The sequence below is a fragment of the Mycteria americana genome, chromosome 1 (assembly GCF_035582795.1).
Source record: "Mycteria americana isolate JAX WOST 10 ecotype Jacksonville Zoo and Gardens chromosome 1, USCA_MyAme_1.0, whole genome shotgun sequence".
NCBI lineage: Eukaryota > Metazoa > Chordata > Aves > Ciconiiformes > Ciconiidae > Mycteria > Mycteria americana.
In genome coordinates, this window is record NC_134365.1 from 97,735,286 (window position 1) to 97,748,720 (window position 13,435).

Sequence of the window (13,435 nt, forward strand, 5' to 3'; positions counted from 1 at the left end):
TTCTAAAGCACTGGGAGAATATATTTGTTGCCACCGAGCAGGCAGGTTTCCATAAAGCCAGAGAAGCTGAAGGAGTCTTGTGTGTGTTTTTTTAATCCAATTCACAATCTGTTACCACAGCCATTTCTCATTCAAGTTTACGTCTGCTAATACTGAAACATGTTGGTCCTTTGATGTATGTTGTTCTGTGCTAGTATGACTAACAGGGATTTATATATCCCAGTTCTATGGTCTGTACCCAGATGAAACTGATGCCAGGGTTATTTACAATCTGTTCAGGTCACATTTTTGCCTTTGGTAAAACTCTGCATAAACTGGATTTGGGTTCTGTGTGATGTTTCAGTGCAAGTATAATTTCATGATCATTTTTCTTGCTTGTGCTCCCTGTTCTGCTAACACTTTGCATTAGAGAGATTTAAATTACAATTGCTTTGGCAAGATAGAAAGTGAACTAGTTCGTTCTGAGGTTGAATACTGTTCAGTTATTTAAATCTGGTGCATACTCTCTCTAGATGCCAATGATGTAAATAGCCATGACAATTTTTAAGCCATGTGTTTGTGTGAGTATATTTGATTGTAACTAGGGAGGAGTTTCTCATGTGGTATTGATTTTTAGTTTTTTTTTTTTCCTTGTGGCTACAGCACACATTGACTAGGTATTGTAAGAATGATATAAAATTGTTAATCTACATTAGCTGGGTTCTGAATTAAATCTGATGTTTCAGAAAAGAAACCTGGGTAGTAGTGTGAATTGATTATATGAAGGGTCTTAATACTGAGAAATGGCTAGAAAAGCAAAAGTGTGGGGGTCTTTGAATGCAGATAAATACAGGTATGAGAAACACAAAGCAACTGGACAAGGGGTGGCAAGTGTTTGGAGGCTTCCAAAATTTCATTGTAAGAAACTGAAAGTACTAGTGTAGGCCTGGCTGGAAAAGAGGCAGGTAAGAGGGGACATAATAGCCGTATATGGATGATGATAATGTCTAGAGAGGAAATCCATGAGATCCTTCCCAAATAGAAGCCTATATATGCCAATATATGTCAAATTGCTAAAATTGCTAATTTGCTAATTGCTAAAACTTGTAATCAGACTGTGCCCAAACCTCCTCTAAAATTAGTGTTTAGAAGAATCAGCTTGTCTGATCTCAAATAATACACAAAATAGTGAGACAGGCAGTGGGATTTTGAATTTGGAAACAAGCAAGATGTCTTTTAGTCATAATGAGGTACAGTTGGAAAGCTCTTCATGTGATACATTCATAGCATTGTGGTCTTATATTTGTCCTGGCCAGAATAACTGTTTGAAATCATACTGAAAGCTTGCAAAACTATTGAATATTATACAGACTGAAAATAATTTCTTTATGAATAAACTGTGTAAGATTAGAGAATCAAATAGTTGGGGGCACATTCCTTCAAGGATTAATGGTGAAATACTCAGGTTTGTTTTATTTTTCCACGTTAATGGATTCAGGGATTTGTTTTTATTTTAAATGTAAAAGTAGATAAATAACACATTATATAGCAGTGGAATTACTGAATTATCTATTATTTATAGAGAACTTGAAACAGAACCTTGGATTTTATGGGCGCATGTGGCATATCCTTCAGGTCACTTATAAGTACAATGTGATAGCAGTGAAGTGCCTGTTTTTACTAAGTACAGAGATTTGTTGATTGATTGCTTTCTATAAATAAGAGCCGTTAATTACTGATAGAACATGTTCGGACTGTTTTCCCCCTTGCCTATGGAGTTTTAATAGATTGAGGGGGGCACAGCCACCACTGCTCTGTGTGTAGCTGCTGAGATGGCCAGCTTCTTGGGTGAGTCTCAGGTTATAAGGACCTGACCTGCAGCCTGATGCTTTGTCTCTTTTATTTACTGAAAAGCATAGTCTGCAGCAAGAGAAAGATGGGATGAAAAATGGGATGAACGACCAGGATTTCATTGTGCGTATATCCCTATGGAGGGAAGAAAACCAAATGTTGCAGAAGCTGTACTTGCTGTCAGTGGAAACGGAGAGAAATTGCACACAGTGTCTTAAGATGATGTGATGTTTTTAATAATCTCATCTGATGACCAAAAGGCAAGGGATGACTTTTGATATTATAAGTGTCTTAAAAAAATAATAAAATAAAATAAAATGGAGATTCCCATTCTGGAAACCTACTCTAAGTTAGACCATTGCTTTAAACACTCTTGTTTGTGAAACCGGTATTATGCTGAGATATTTCATTGTGGATTTGTGCGATGAGGTATCAAACCTGTCTAAACACTTAATATGAAGTAAAAGGCTGGAACGTGTCATTGCTGTATATCTCTTGGTTTATCTTTTTATTAGTTCAAGGCTGCCCTAGTCCAGAGTGTATTACATTATTCATATTATAAGGTTGGATTTAGTTTTTGAGTCCTTACCCAGCCAAAGCAGCATTAATATTATAGGGTATGTGCATGAATAAAGGGCTAGAAATTTGCAGAGAGATAAAGAGCTCTTTGGTGCCTGATGACTTCAAGGCATAATCTTATAGACTGCATGTTTTCTAGAGCAAAACTCCTGCTGGGAACAGCAAAAGCTCTGGCTGCCTGAGTAAAGGGTCAGTGGTGGGCTCTCTTTGCTGGGTCTGGAGTGGCCAGGTGGGGTCTGCCATTCCCTGGTGCAGAGCACAAGGTTTGTGTGTGCAGGGGCTACCGCCTTTCAGGACTGGGAGGAAGGTGAAATGAATCTTCCTCAGCTCTGCTGGAGCTGTGCACAGCGCCGCTGGGCGACGAGGCTGCTGATCTCCCATGTGTGGAGGTGACTGGCAGGGGGTAGCTCAGGAAAGGGCAGGGGAGCATCCCACTGCCTCTGGAGAAACTGAGAGCAGGCAGGGGACATGCAGACCCGTGAGCCCTCTGGGGTTCCTCTAGGAGCTCCTTCACCAAGGTCTGTGCCTCTGCAGGGTGCTCCAGCGTTAAAAGGGAAATCTGCTTTCTTCTGTCAGTGCCTTGACATGCTAGAACCATGAGGAGGAGAGGCGGGGTCAATGCATCATGTCGCCGCCGGTTTTCTACCATGGCTGCTCTTTGGGGCCTGCCCAGGTTACTATGAATGTGCACAGTGTGTTCTGCAGCACTTTGATGTTTAAGAGGAGCTGGCTGAACTGAAGGCATGGCAGAGGCAGGGCTTTTCTTTTCTAAAAACTGCTCTAAGCCCCAACAAATCCAGGCACCTCAAAGCTTTCTCTATGGTGCCAAAGCCTATAAAGTACTGTTTTCCCTGGCCAAAGGTGTAACGAAAGCTTCTAGGCATAGATGGTTGCAATAGAAACTGAAGGGAGGGGGTGAAAGGAGGCAGGAGGAAGAAAAAAACTAATGCAACAAAAGGGAGTTAAACACCTTCCCCCCCCCCCCCCCCCGCCCCCCCATCCCAGACATAGGGGAGTAGATATTATGAAGCAGGTTCTGTTTCTAGCAGCTTGATCTTTGCCTTTGTGTGCACTTGGCTTTTTGTGCATTGATGTCCTGTTGGTAATTATCATTCTGTTGACACCTGTATTCATGATGACACCACTATATCACGTTTTCATCACAGCGTGAAATGTCGCTCTTTTTGTTTTTGTTTTGTTTAGTACTATGAATTTAGCCCAGAATTGAAAAAAATAGACACTTCTCACAACACACAATGGGACATTGATAACCTTGCAGCTTAGTTACTGATCCTATCTCAGTGCTTCCATCTCTTTCCTTCCTCCCATCCCTCTTTTTAAACAGGCAAGGTTTTCCCTCAACAAGCTGATGACAGAATAATTTCTCTGGGTTGATTGTCTGCCCCACATGGTCCTCTGGAGATCTTCATACAAGTGGAGAGAAGCAGATCAAAAGGCTGCAAGAAAAAGAGGCAGAGGATTGAAAAAAGCCACCATAAAGATCCTGCTCAGGTTTCAGTCTGATGATGAACAGACTTGTAAAGTATTCTGAGGCCTGTCAAATTTTCCCATCTAAAATCCAGACCTATTTTTAAAAGAATTTTCATAATGAGTGTCTCTTTTCCCCCATCCACAGGCTCAGAGTTATTTTCTGAAAAAGTTCTGCAGGGCAGAGGAGTCGAACACTTGATCACATGCAGGAGCACAGGATAGATGGAGTACAGCTAACTCAACAGCTACAGGGGATTTGGGTAAGTGCCCACCATGTCAGCCAACTAGAACTTACTAAAACATGGGTAAATGTCAAATTATTTGTTACTTTTTAAAGAAAATACTCATTTTATCACCTGTCAGACAAATTTAATCTCACTGGTAAATCTCAGTGGGAGTTTGTCGGGGAAGAAGTATGCAGGGAATGGCTAATGAAAACAGGAAGGCAAATTAGCATCCAACTGTGAAAAGAGGTGATATTTTTTTTTCGTAACTTAGCTTTTACCTAAAGGTACCCAGGCCAGACTCATGCTATTAGTGTGAGGGGAGGAAGGTTACAAACCTGTTGCAGTGCTGAGACTATCAATGTATGTCAGACCCACTCATGTGGCTTCCAGGAGGGAAACAATGAATTGCTTGAAGGAGAAAATGTTATCCAACTTGTGGTGTCAGTCAGCCTGTTCCCACAATCATTGCATTGATGGAGAAAAATTTTGATAAGCGAGACTTCTTATCTGGCTCCACTGCAATCGACTGACATGGGTTCACTGATTGGAAATTACATTGTCTCTGGTCACAAAGGTGACTGGACATGATAATTGCACCACCTTTGTTTATTTTTAAAGTAATAATAATGACAATATATTCTTGAATGAAGATAGTGGGGATTTGAAATCAAGTCTTTGGTTAAGCTGATGAACTGATACAGTCCAAATTCACATAGTTACTGTAATTGCTTTGTGTACTGCAAGAGGAAACTTTATCATGGTCTAAGAGCAGCAGAAGATAGGAGTGTTGGCCCTGCTTGCATACTCTTGATCAAAGAATATTTTTATCAATGCATGATGTTTTGTTTTGTTTTCTTTCAGCTAGGTCTTGAGCATTACCCCTCAGGCTTGTTTTAGAGGTTGGCTTGAAAATGAGTTCCAACCTTGTTTTAAGTCCAAAATGGCTATGAGAGGGACTTTGAAACATGGTGAAAGAAATATCCATAAGTGAGTCTTTTCTATTTCACAATAGAAATAATTATTCTTTTTCTTTTTAAATGTAAATCTGGGAACAGTGTAAGTGCGCTCTGATTTCACAGTGTTTCTGAAATCTATGGTATTACATACTTTCTTAGACCAAGATATTAGCAGCATTACTTACTGCAAATTTGTTTAACTTTGTTAAGGATTACATAAGGCTGTACTGTCCTGCAGCAGTATTCTACAACTTTACTGCTTAATTTCTCTTCCTAAAAGTAAGGAAATTAAAGCCTTCATGATGACATAAACTATTGTTACTTTTTGTCAGGGAAGTCTTATTTTACTGGTAACTTTTCAGGCTGCAAACAGATGGCTGCAGTATAATCTACTTGCTAGTGACATCAAGCATTATTTACTGAAGATTTATATTTATATTGCTCTCTTCAAAAGCGTAAAAAGAGTAATTAAGTAGAATGATACTCATTTAGATCTTTATCTGCCCATGTGACTGCAGGGCTCTGGAGGCAGGCAATAGGATTAAGAGCATCTCATCACTAGATCAGTGTGTTTGAATCCAGACCATGGTTAGAGGCAACTGAAGGCTATTAGCATGTGATGACTCTTCAGTGGCCTATATCAAATGATTTGATAGTCTCTCTAAATTTGCTAGCTGATAGAACCCCCATAATGATCAGTGGTCTGAGAAGGAAATCTGTAGACTGAATGTGCGTGCGTTGAGAATGTATTTCAGCGTAGGAACAACCTCTTCGTTCCAGGATTTGTACTCTTTGTACACTCCCTGTACAGGGGACTCGACGTGACTGTTGCTTTTGTGTTTCAGTCCAAGGTGATCCTGGACTCACTTTAGTCTCTCAGTGATTTTCAAATTGCAACGTCTCCACTGAAAGTGAAAGACAAACACAATGTAAAACAGGTGCAAGAGACCAAAATCGGCCCGTTTTTTCTCAGTATTGGATTAATTAGCCAATGTCTTAAAAACACTGTAGTAGTGTTCATTACAGATACTTCTATATGTAATAGCCAGGCTGTAGGTGGGTGCGGCATGGCTGGCGGTTACCTGATGGTCCTTGTTTTGTAATCTGGCAGTTTTAACTGTTAACTATAGAATTTTTTTCTAGTTTATAATATTTTGTAGTTGAAGTGAGAATTGGAAAATGCAAAATGACTTTTATTTTAGTTGTATGATGCGAGTCAGATACGCAGAGACTTTAATAGGAACTCTATCTGTTTTCAGTAGGTTTATATTCTTGGCATTTCGTGTTGAATCCACCGAAGTTGCACTAAAGAATCTAACTTCTAACACACAAGATTAAAGAAATGCAGAGCTAAGTGCAAAAAGTCAAATTATGTGGGTTTTAATGATTAAAAGGAGGTCTTTCTTTGTCAAGAACCTCCAAATTTGGGCTAAAATGATCTTTTCAGGTAACTGCAATAGTCTCCAAATCTTATACTGAATTTCCTTTCTTTTTTCTCAGGTCTCTTGCTGATGTCAAAGTTTTTCTGACGTGGTAGACAATATGAAGAGTGTGAAAGTGAGAGCAGAATTTGTCCAAAATTCTTTAATTCAGGTCCAAAGCTTTGACTATAAATCACTTCCTTCAGACCCGTTTTCCTCTCAAATCTGCTCTCACTGACAACATTCTGCACTTCATATCTGTGTGCCTGTCATGCAGGAAACAGTGGTTAATTTATGCAGGTTGGAAGAACAGAATAGAAATCTGTCTTTCCTGTGAGGCTCAGGAGACGTGATTTTGTGCATTTTTACGTCTGGAACTTTAAGCTGATTTGTGTTTTCACATTTTATTGAGATATCTGTGAACCATGGAGTCGGAAACATAATTTCAAACATAAACTTAAAATTTTTACATTATCTATCAGATATATGTATAGCTACTTTCATTGTATGATATGGTGAGCATGATTTGGAAAACACTAGCATTTCCTTAGGTTGTTAGAATAAATGTATGGAAGAGTTTTGGCAATGTTTTCTGTGAAATGCGGGAAGAAATAATATCCTATATCCTAAATATCCTATCGAAGTAATCTTTGTGGGACAGCAAAGCAAGTATTCTGGCAATATTTAAAGTAAAATCCAACTGTTCCATTGCTAAGCATAACTACAGTAAAAATAATATGAAATGGGGTGGGGGGAAGGTAATGCATTTGAAGAATATTAGTATTTCACTAGTGGATATAGGAAAAGCTAGAATAACTCTGATATTTAGCACAGAATAACAAGTAAACAGTTTACTCCATGACTTCAACAGTGTTAAGTGAATAAGTTTAAATAGATCTAGTAAGTCAAGATCTCTGGCTTGTTCAACAAATAGTTATTCAGGTTTTTTTATGCTTTAATAACCGTATTTCCCTAATAGTCTGTCTCTTTGGAAGAAGGTATTATGCTACTTTGTATAAATCTCTTGGAAGTATTTCATATAGTCATATTCTTCATTTGATCACTGTTTCTCTTTTTACCTTGTAAATACACAGTTACTTAGTTTATTTTCAGATCAGATTAAAAAAAATCCCAGTGCATCCAAGGATTTGTTGTAACAATGAAGAAAGACACGTATACCAAAGTACAGTGTTTAAAAGATTACTAAGAAAGCTTTGAAGTGCTAAAATGTAGATATTTTTTTTTTTTTACAGCTTATTGGCAGTATGGTACACTGATTAAATTTCCCTAGTCTTTAGGGAGGCAAAAAAACCAGTCTCAGCTGGAGTTTTGCCTATCCAAGGCTATGAGATGAAGCTCCAGATGGACCTATGCTAGAGTGTAGCTCTTTAAGCACACCTTTTGCTGATTTTATAGGTTGAAGAGTACTGCATGGCTGTAAGGCTTCTATTATTTATCCAACATACACATTTAATTCTCACTACCAGTAATAAGATTCACAAAAAAGACTGAGCTGTGTCTTTGGGTACTAGATCTAGATTTTCAGCCTCTTGGTGTTCAGCGGGGTTTAGAATGGTTATTTCATTTCAATTTGTAAGCAAACTATGGATTGCCTCTATATAAATATTTTATGGTCTTGAATTTCAGTGGCCCATGGAGCATGCTGATCAAAATTTGAAGTATTTCAGATTAAAGTCTAGTGATTTTGGTGTGGTTTCCTTTTGTGGAAAATTAAATGTCTCTTTCTCAGTCCCTTTGACTTTTTTATCCTGTGGAAGTGATTATTGTAAAAGGACTGGAAAATAAATCAGACTTTTTTAAACTTTAGAACCAAAGCAAAAGGTTTGTATATTGTTTTTAAAACTGTCCAAAAATTTGTTCCCCATTCTTATTTTCCTCGGACACTGTAGGCACCTCCTTGATTCACAAAACATCTTGGCATTTGAGACTAGCTATGATTTGGTCTTTGTCAGGTAAAGCTCCTGTTTGGTTCTGGTGGAAGTTTGATGAAGGAGGGGCTCCAAGCTTTGACCCGACACTTAATTACAAAGCTGATGTAGTATGGAGCTAATCCAGGACTCTTGTTTTTAAATCTCAAGAATTGAATGGAAATATATGACTAGCAAATAAACACGGGTCATTCCAGGACCAAATAATTGATGCTGAAGGCAACTCTATGCCTCACTATGTGTGTGCGTTTAATGCGTGGTCTTTCTTGTGTAGTCTGCAACTGCTCTTTGTGTTCTGAATAGCTATGAGAGAGAGATTAGTTTACCTATTAAAAACAATTTTACCTATTTTCCCGTTTTTGGGGGGGGGGGGGAAGAAATCAGCTGTTTTTGTACATTCTAGGGTGCACTGATCTCTGGTGTTCTTAATTTTATTATTTCCTCATATATGTTAAATTATCACATTTGTTGTATTTCTGTGCTGTGTGCCCTCAAATACTGTAATTTTGGGAACATACAGTCTGTTCATGGGTTTAGCTCTGTCATCAGCTTTAGTCCTCCGTTTAGGAAACTGCTGACCTTCAAGATATATACGTGTGCCTCTGTGTATATTTATTTGTCATGTATATATATGTGTGTGTGTGTCTGCATATATATCTTTTTTCAGCTTTGCAGGTTGTACTTGGTGTCAGAAATGGGATGGCACTATGGAGTCTGAAATCAGAGAAATCTGTAAGAAAAATGCTGTGTTTCAAAGTCTCAGCACCAAAGATTATCCACAAGCAGAGGGAAATTTTATAGTTGAAATGTGTCTTAAAGTTCTTTGCATCTCAGGTGCCCTTTTTTCTGTAACAATCCTTTTGAAAAAAAAGGAGTTATCACCATTTGGTAGGCTTGTCTTCAAAACAGATACTGTAAAGATCCAAGTCCTATTCTATCTGCATCAGAAGAGCCAAAGAGATAAAGAAGTGGAAGGCAGTAGTGAAAACATTGGGTAATTCATTACAATGGGATGTACAAGTTAAAAGAGAAAGTTCCACTGACAAATTGGAGGTAGAGAGGTATTCTTTGGTTTTTGGTCTACTTTTAAATGACAATGACAGCAAATGATCTAGTACATGTCTCGAAGCAAAGCGGTTCTGGAAGACCTGACAACCGTACAGTTAACACATGTCACAACTATTCACAACTTGAGTGCAGATGCAGAAGCAAGTGTGGCAGTAAGATGAATGTAAACCAAAAAGACAAGGAACTATCATGAGATGACTGAGAAGTACTCATTGAACTATATAATGATAATTTGAAAATATTTTTATGAGTAAAAGTAGTAATGTTTCTATTCCATTACTTGTAGAGACCTAATGTACAATGCTAAAGAGCATTTAGCTAGTTACTAGATATGTATGAACACACTTATAAATGTTCCACCAGCTTCATTATGTGCTTATCACATCTATAAATTTGTCAGAAGTTTTCATTATTACTATTAACTGTTTTTTTGAAAGACTTATCCAGCCAAAAGACATAAAGAACACCATATTATTTTGCAGAACTGCCACACCCTGTGAATGAAAAATATAGAACAAGCAGAGGATTATAAAATGTTCTCATAAAATACAGAATGAATATTTGAAATAAGTAATATGCTCAGAAGTCAGAACTGGCTCACAAATGAATTTCAATAAAAATGTAGGGCTGAATCAGTGAATGCTGTTCACAATGGAAAATTTTTTCAGATCTTTTTAGAGAGGATGGGTGAAGAAGAGAAATGAATGTCAGGTGATAGGAGAGAAAAGAAGAGGGAATCTAGATAGGTCAAACCACTGCTTATCCATGAAAGTAAATTCCTAAATTGACTGCAAAATGGCTTTTGTTTAAATCATAAACATCTTTACTTTGAAACTTTGAGGGGGTTTTCTGACATTGTGAAGTTTATGAAAGCAAGGATAAGGGCTTTGTAAAATGGTAACAATTACATTGAGAACTCCATGTTGCAACTCCATGTTGCAACTCTTAACTTCTTTGTACTCTTCAATGATACGGGGCACAGAACAGCAAGACCTGCAGTTGTGACTCAGTGCTGAATATATAGACAACTCTGGTTCAGCAGAGACTCATACCCTGACTATTTCAGCATTCTGGAAGTTTACTCTAATTTTATTACATTGAAACCTGGATATATTGGGCTATTTTTCCTTTAAATAGATTGTTTTGGAAATCTACGTGAACCATGGTCTCTGAAATGATTTAATTAACCATATTTGGTAGGTCTTTAAATCTCTGACTGTCTCTGACTATACCTGGCCTTTAAAGCTCTTTTGTTCTAGTAATGCTTGAGATGGTTGTCATGTGAACTTCTTTTTGTGTTAATGAAAGTCCTGCACATGGATTTTTACCTCCACGCCCAAGTCAAGGGAAAGAATGGTTCCCTTGCTAAATAGAAAATACCAGACCTTGTTTGGAAGAGATCCTTAAGAGGATGGGTGGAGGCAGAAACATTTGGAATGAAATTATTTAAGTGACTACGACAGGATTTTTTGAGGTGACTTGGGCATTTCAGTGAGACTAAGCATTACACTGTGAATGTCATAAAAAAAACATGGTAAATCCTGTAAACATTAAAAGGTCCTTGAAGATGCTCAGCAGAGAAAACTGGAGATGAGGTCTGAAGAACATAGAAGAGAACTCTGGGCATATCAGTGAAACTTGGTATGAGTTTGTCAATTAAGAGTTTCGTAGATAGAAGGGGTCACAATTCCCTTGCAGTATGTGTTGGCATCTTTGGAATCATGGAAGTCTTCTTAACAGCCAAATATGTTTGCTATCAGACCAAAGAAGCACTTTTTATGGAAAGCACCAAGGCCTGTATTCCTTGAAAAAGGCTTAAAGAATCGCATACTAAGTTGAAGACAAAAGGCAAATATCTTCCACATGACACCAAATTCATGTGGAAGATATTTGCCTTTTTTCTTCTAGATTATAAATCGCCCTATTCCTGACACTTGCATATTACCTTCCTTTTTTTGTACATGGAATTTTCATTTCATATTCATGTACAGGTAATAAGATTATGATGTTCCTGTTACTATTTTGATTAAACTTTTATGCTTTCTTCTTTAATTGGATGAAATGTGCAGCAGTATCAGTATGGTACAAATCTTTTGGTTAGGATGCCTTATACATTTAGGGGTCTGAAGTTTTAGAAATTTCTGCTGAGAAATAAATTGACAGAGGCCTTTAAGAACAGGCTGGAAAAGCAGGAATGGCTGTGTTGATTCTTGCTGGGGTGGGCAGATAGGTGAGGTTGGCCTCTCAGGGTGCTTTCTAGCCCTGCAATTCTCTTGAGAAATGAAAAATAATGCATGTGTTCCTAAGTTATTTAACTAAAATCAGCAGTCATCAGCTCAACTGGTGATGTGGATCTACGTGTTGATCCATATGCAGATGAGTCAATAGCCAGAAAGCAAGTAAGACATAGCTGGTTGTGTTTAAAATCTGACTTGTTCTGAATACAGCTAGAGAACTAATATTATAAATACTTAATGTCTTAATTCAGCTTTGTTCCTTAGCAATAATCTCTCCTTCCTCTGAAACACACCAACAGAAGTTAAGTTTAATAATTAAAATTTTAGAATTTATTGTAAGTTCTGCTTTTCATCTAAAATAATAGCTACAGCTTTGTCAGTGTAATCTTTCATTAAATTCTTTTCAAACAGGTTTTTTTGGTAGCAAAAAATACTGTGACAATTAGAAAATTGAAGTCAGATTTAGATCTTGGTAAATTGCCCTTGATTTATACCATTGTAATGGACATCAGAAACCATCATATACAACAGAACAGTAATAGCCACTTTATCGATGTAACTGTTGTACAAGCAGAGGTAAGGCTCCAGTACTCTGGAGAAATGCCAATTTTCCAAAGAAAAAAATGTTTCTTTCAAAATAAAGTATGAATTTTCATAGTAAACAAACAAAACAAAACACCACCTTACTTCTCTGTCTGAGAGTGATGGAGAGGGTGAGGAGATCATGAAAATACAGAGGTTTCATGGCAACCCAGTTAGGAATTTTATTTTTTTATGTTTTCACAATTCTGTATCAGCATTAGCTGCAAGTGCTGTCAACCTCCACAGGAATCTAATGGAAAAAGAGTAGAGGGTCACAGAGTGCTTTCATTTAGAGTTTTGTATCCACCTGAAACTAAAAGAAGGTTGCATTGTTGCTATAGGTCACACTTTGAGGAAGTTGTGCAGACCTTGCTAGCAAAACTGCTTTTGGATATGATAGCAAAAGTTATACCTGATTTACAAAACATGCATGCTTCGCTGGAATCTGGTGTTTCCAATTCTCCATTTTTATTCCATGTACTTCCAAGCAGAATTACACAGGAGCGAATGGCCGCACATTTGGACATCCCTTTGACTTTTTAGTAGAGTTTGGCTCAGCGCTTTGTTGTAGTTGGTTTGTTTGCTGACAAGGAGCACTTGGGAGTGTCCTCTACAGGTCTGTCTTTCAACACAAGGCTTCAAATCCCAGGTTTGTGTACTCTGTGAGCCTGGTTTGAAAACTAGTGGAAGCTTTTCTATTAATTTGAGCAGACTTTAGCTCAGACTGCTGTGTAGCCATGAAAGATCCAGGTAAGAGTGAGGGTTTGTCTCAAATGTTGTTTCCGTGTGCTGTTGCCAGCTCCTGTCAGCAATGCATGCCAGATATGGCTGCATGTAGGTGTGCTGCTTCTATGGAGTTTACATGTGTTCTTTGATATCCACTTGGGGAAAGGTGGTGATCAGCATCTCTGTATCTATAGTCTTAGAGAAAGCAAACCTCCTAAATCTTAGAATTGCCCAATTCCTGTCTAGGCAAATGGACAGCATTGCCGCATTTGAGGTCCACATCAGCAGAGATATTTTCTAGGATTACAAAATCTAATAAATAAATACAAAAACAATCAGTAGCACTTGGAATCATGGACAATAATCTCC